Below are 6,538 nucleotides of genomic sequence, written 5' to 3' on the forward strand. Positions count from 1 at the left end.
CCCTTCAACGGATGAATGGATAAGGAAGATGTGGTCCATATACACTATGGAGTATTATGCTCCATGAGAAAGGATGAATACCCAAGTTTTGTAGCAACATGGATGGGACTGAAAGAGATTATGCTGAGTGAAATAAGTCAAGCAGAGAGAGTCAATTATCATATGGTTTCACTTATTTGTGGAGCGTAACAAATATCATGGAGGACAAGGGGTGTTAGAGAGGAGAAGGGAGTTGGGGTAAATTGGAAGGGGAGGTGAATCACGAGAGACTATGGACTCTGAAAAACAATCTGAGGGGTTTGAAGTGGCGGGGGGGTGGGAGGTTGGGGTACCGGGTGGTGGGTATTATAGAGATCACAGATTGCATGGAGCACTGGGTGTGGTGAAAAAATAATGAATACTGTTTTTCTGAAAATAAATAAATTGAAAAAATTAAAGAAAAAAGAACTTATCAAATGTAACACCCAAAACCAGAAAATCCAGTCAAGAAATGGACAGAAGACATGAACAGAGATTTCTCCAAAGAAGACATACAGATGGCCAACAGATACGTGAAAAAAAAAAATGCTTAACATCACTCAGTTTAAGGGAGACACAAATCAAAACCACAATGAAATGCCACCTCACAGCAGTCAGACTGGCTAAAATTAACAAGTCAGGAAACAATAGCTCTCAGCAAAGAAGCAAAGAAAGAGAAACCCTCTTACACTGTTGGTGGGAATAAAAAATTGTACAGCCACTCTGGAAAAGAGTATAAAGTTTCTTCAAAAAATTAAAGATAGAGGTACTCGGGATGCCTGGGTGGCTCAGTGGGTTAAAGCCTCTGCCTTCAGCTTGGGTCATGTTCCCAGGGTCCTGGGATCAAAACCCACATCAGGCTCTCTGCTCAGCAGGGAGCCTGCTTCCCCTTCTCTCTCTATGCCTGCCTCTCTGCCTACTTGTGATCTCTGTCAAATAAATAAATAAAATTTTTAAAAAAAGAGATAGAGTTACTCTTTGATCCAACAATTGCACTACTAGATATTTATCCAAAGGATACAACAATAGTGATTCAAAGGAGCACATGCACCCCAATGTTTTTAGAAGCAATGTCCCCTATTGCCAAAATATGGAAAGAACCCAAATGTCTATCAACAAATGAATGGATAAAGAAGATATGGTATCTATACACAATGCAATAATACTCACACATCAAAAAGAATGAAATTTTGTCATTTGTAATGACGTGGATGGGACTGGAGGGTATTGTGTTAAGTAAATAAGTCAGTCAGAGAAAGACCAATACATATTATTTCTCTCATATGTGGAATTTAAGAAACAAAAGAGATGAACATAGGGAAAGAAAAGGAAATAAAAAATAAATTTAAAAGAGTAGGAAGGAAAGTATAAGAGATTCTTAACTACAAAAAACTGAGGGTTGCTGGAGGGGAAAGTGTAGATGTTGGGATAATTGGGTAAAGGACATTAAGAGGGCACTTGATGTAATGAGCACTGGGTGTTACATACAACTGATGAATCACTGGATTATACCCCTTAATCTAATAATACAGTATATGTTAATATAAATATGTAAATACCAAAATATAAATAAATAAATATAAATAAATAAATAAATAATTTGAAGATAGAGTTATCCTATGACCCAGCAGCTGCACTACTAATTATTTATCATAATGGATAATAGAATAGTGATTCAAAGGCAGCACATTGAATCCAATGTTTATAGAAGTAATGTCCACAATTGTCAAACTATGAAAAAAGTCCATATGTCCATTGACAGATGAATCGATAAAGAAGAAGTATATATATATACAATGGAATATTACTCTGCCATCAAAAGGAACAAAACCTTGGCATTTGCAATGATATGGATGGAACTAGAGGGTATTATGCTGAGTGAAATGAGTCCGTTAGAGAAAGGCAAATACCACGAGTTCATATGTGGAATTTAAGAAACAAATCAGATAAACTTAGTATATGGGAAGGAAAAAATAAAGTAAGATGAATACAGTGAGGGTGAGAAGCCATACGGGACCTTTAACTGTAGGAAAAAAACTTAGGGTTACTGGATGTGAGGTGGGTTGAACGATGGGGTAACTGGGTGATGGGTATTAAGGAGGGCGCTTAAAGTAATGAGCACTGGGTGTTGTATACAATGATGAATCACTAAATTCTTCCTCTGAAACAAGTAATACAGCATATATTAGTATAAAGACATAAGTTTTAAAAAGCTAAACATAAAGCTAATCTAAGACCTAGCATTTGGACTACTAGGCCTATATCCAAAGGATAAAAACATAGTGACTTGAAGGGGCACATGCACCCTAATGTCTCCATTACAGCATTAATTAATACAGCATTAATTTTCACAGTAGCTGATAAATGGAAAGTGCCCAGATGTCCATTAACATAGAATGGATAAAGAAGATGTGGTGTGTCTATATAGTGGAACATTACCCAGCCATCAAAAACAATGAAATCTTGCCATTTGCAATGGCATGGATAGAACTAGAGGATATTATGCTAAGCATATAAGTCACTCAGAGAAAGACAAATACTGTATGATTTCACTCATATGTGGAATTTAAGATGGAAAGGAGATGGACTTGGGGTAGAGAAGGAAAAATAAAATAAGATGAAACATGGAGACAAATTCTCAAAAGGGACACTTAACTATAGGAAACAAACTGAGGGTTGTTGAAGGGGAGGTGATTATGGGGCTGCAGTAATTGGGTGATGGGCTTTAGGAAGGCACTTAAAGTAATAAGCATAGGGTGTTGTATGCAACTAACAAATCACTAAATTCTAACTCTGAAACTAATAATAATACAGTATATGTTAATTAAATTGAATTGAATTAAAAATAAAAAAAAATTTAAACGAATTTTTGTTAACAGAGATTGTCATATAATTAGATTATTTTTCTACTTTAGACACAATTATTCTTACTCTCCACAGAAAGGCTGCTTCTCAATTTTCCATCTGGTGATGGCAATCACTAAAATCCGAAGTTCAACAGAATAGTTGTAAAAATGCCTCAGTGATTTCAGTTGAAAGCAACACATTTGTTACATGGCTCTTGCACTTAGGTATCAGGAATGTACAAATGTGTTTTTATTAAAAAACACAAAATGGATTTTCTGTAGGCATTGACAAAGACAGAATTAAACAATGATATGTTGTTAACTGAAATCAGCAAGTATTGGTTATAGTTATCTTCTTAAAGATCAGCCAGGCTTTTCTTCGGTCATTACCTTCAGCTCACTTCTCTGAAGTTGTCAGTGAGAATCAGCTTGGTGATTGGTGAGATCAATTGCATTGAACTTCCTCTCAGTTTATTAATAAAGTACTATTATAAGAATTAGGATATGCCACCTCCTATACCACATCCCATTCCACCCATTCTAGGGTCTTTAGGAATTTCAGTGACTAGATCTTCTCTTGAACTTAACAGAGAGACCACTTTGGCAGTAACCAATAAAACAGTTCTTACAACCTTAGTTGAGTCAATTATTCCTTTTTCCTTTATTCAATGATGAGTCAATTATTCCTTTTTCCATGATATTCACAAAACCTCTAAGCATAACCTCATACTCATCTTCTGAGGAACTTTGCATAACTTTCTCAATTATTAGTGATACTTCAGTATCTACATTCTTAGCCATGGTCATTGCAGGAATTTTGGGTGTTTAAATAATTTCTATATCAGTTTTTTGATCTTCAGGAGCTAATTTTTTAAAAATATTTATTTATTTGAGAGAGAGGGAGAGAGAGAGAGAGAGAGAGAACATAAGTGGGGGAAGGACAAAAGGAGAGCGAGAAGCAGACTGTCCACTGAGCATGGAGTCCGATGCAACATGGGGCTTGATCCTAGGACACTGAGATCATGTCCTAAGCCAAACGCAGCTGCTTAACCAAGTGAGCTGCCTGGATACCCCAGAAACTGTAATTATTGATTCCAAAGCTGGAATGCTTCAAAGCATGACACAATCCCTTCCCAGAACAATGCCTTCAACAGAAGCTCATGTAGCATTGAGGGAGACCATAGCTGTTTTTCTTTTCAATATCTCTTGTCCCATCAACTTTCAGCACAGCTACTCTATCTGAAAGTTTGGGCAGACGTTCAATCAGTTTTTGCTTTTCATGTTCACTAGTTGTGATATCTAACTGCTTGATGATTTTTTGAAGACAATTTTCAATTTGAGCCTTGTCACAATTTCTTTTCAAGATCATGGCATCATCTTTGGTCACAATGACCTCTCCAACTTTTGCTAAGTCATGAGGCTGAATATTTCAAGATTTGGGGGAAATTGGAGGGAGATATGAACCAGAAGAGACTGTGGACTCTGAGAAACAAACTGGGGGTTCTGGAAGGGAGGGGGGTGTTGGGTGAGCCTGGTAATAGGTATTAAGGAGGGCACATATTGCATTGAGCACTGGGTGTGATGCATAAACAATGAATCTTGGAACACTGAAAAAATAAAATGAAGTTAAAAAAAAAAGATTTCATCTGTTGATGGACATCTAGGTTCTTTCCATAGTTTGGCTATTGTGGACATTGCTGCTATAAACATTCGGGTGCACGTGCCCCTTTGGATCACTATGTTTGTATCTTTAGGGTAAATACCCAATAGTGCAATTGCTGGGTCTAGAGCATATCATGCTTAGTGAAATAAGTCAAGCAGAGAAAGACAACTATCATATGATCTCCCTGATATGAGGAAGTGGTGATGCAACATGGGGGCTTAAGTGGGTACGAGAAGAATAAATGAAACAAGATGGGATTGGGAGGGAGACAAACCATAAGTGACTCTTAATCTCACAAAACAAACTGAGGGTTGCTGGGGGAGGGGGTTTGGGAGAAGGGGGCGGGATTATGGACATTGGGGAGGGTATGTGCTTTGGTGAGTGCTGTGAAGTGTGTAAACCTGGTGATTCACAGACCTGTACCCCTGGGGATAAAAATATATGTTTATAAAAAATAAAAAAATAAAATAACAATCAAAAAAATAAAAAAAAAAGATTTAGTGTCAATCCTTCATTTCCAAACACTGCACCACCAATAGCAACTACTTTCTCTTTAGTCTGATTCTTTTCATTGTCACCAAAACCTAGCACTTTGACTGCTACAACCAGAAGGCTAATTTTTAGTCTATTAAAAATGAGTTTATTCAGATCTTCTTCATCAACATCTAGCGATTATGACCAAGGGTTAATGGGGAGCATTGGTAATTTCAGGAGCATACACAGTGTCTTGGACTCTGGAAACTTTCTTTTCACCTCCATAGAATATAGAATAATGGAATTCATATTTCTGACCTTTTAATGTATTAATGAAGTATGGAGAAATACACTTTCAATCAAATTTCATGCCCTGAATTATTTCTAATTCATGCTTAAGTGTTTTTCCATCCTTTACTATGATGACTCCCATTCTTCTAGCTTTTTTCCATTGCATCAGAAATGATGTTGCACATTTCTTTGTTTCCATTAGCAGAAATTGTAGAAATCTGAGCAATTTCATCAGGGGTTGTCACAAGTTTAGACTGCTTCATCAATTACAGCATCAACAGCTAACATCACACCTCTCCTGATTTTCACAGGATTAGCACTTTTGCTAATCTCTAAGCCTTCCTTGGCAATAGAGTGTGCCAGGAAAATAGAAGTAGTGGTGTCATCACCGGGATCTCTATTTGTGTTACTGACATCTTGAACAGGCTTAGTACCAATATTTTTATATTTATCTTTAAGTCAATGGACTTTGCAACAGTCACACCATCTTTTGATACTTTGGGTATTTTCCAACTCTTTCCAATAATCACTGTTCTTCCCTTTGGCCCCATAGTAAGAGCTATCAAGATCAACTAAAAGGTCTACACATTGAAGCATTAAAGCTCAGGCATCTACACCAAATTTTACTTCTTTGGAATAAACCTGAATGAGATAAGCTAATGTCCTAGACGCTGGCCTAATTTCAGGAAGAACTGCAGGTAATCAAAGCATTTCTGTGGGGCAGCAGCAGGGTGTGCCAGCACTCAGGCAAGTTGTAGGAAGCAAGTGAGAGGAAGATTTCCTCCTGTTGTGAATTTTAGTTGATTTTTTCTTCTATCAAGTATCAATCACTCAGATGTCCTATTCATATAGTAATGTAATTTTCCAATACATATTTAATTTTAAGAATTATTTCCCATTATCCTTCCAAGCCATCAGAGTGTTCAATAAGTTCCAGTTTTTTCAAAGTCTGAAGTTACATCTTTTGGATTGCATCTGGTACCAAGAAGCAACACAAAAACTTTATTTATCGAATATTATGGTCATATTTAAAGTTTGGGGAGTATAGCTACCACACTACTAAAAGAAATATTCAGAGAATGGAAAAATATATAAGGCTAGTAAGTGGTGATAATGATGAGGACCTTCACAAACCTTGGTTAGGCCATACTTTGCTCCTAGACCATGGTTTAATGCTCTAACTTCTAGTTGAGAAATATATTTTAAGATCTTAAAGTTATAAAATGATAATTTATTATTATATAAT

The 6,538-nt window shown here is 36.5% G+C and overlaps 1 pseudogene; it reads right to left on the bottom strand.

Moving 5' to 3' along the window:
* Nucleotides 1-3,361: 3,361 nt before the first annotated feature.
* On the bottom strand, nucleotides 3,362-6,003 carry LOC101684710 (annotated as a pseudogene).
* Nucleotides 6,004-6,538: the final 535 nt, after the last annotated feature.

Source organism: Mustela putorius, unplaced genomic scaffold (genome assembly GCF_011764305.1).
Source record: "Mustela putorius furo isolate JIRA1106 unplaced genomic scaffold, ASM1176430v1.1 tig00000250_pilon_pilon_pilon, whole genome shotgun sequence".
NCBI lineage: Eukaryota > Metazoa > Chordata > Mammalia > Carnivora > Mustelidae > Mustela > Mustela putorius.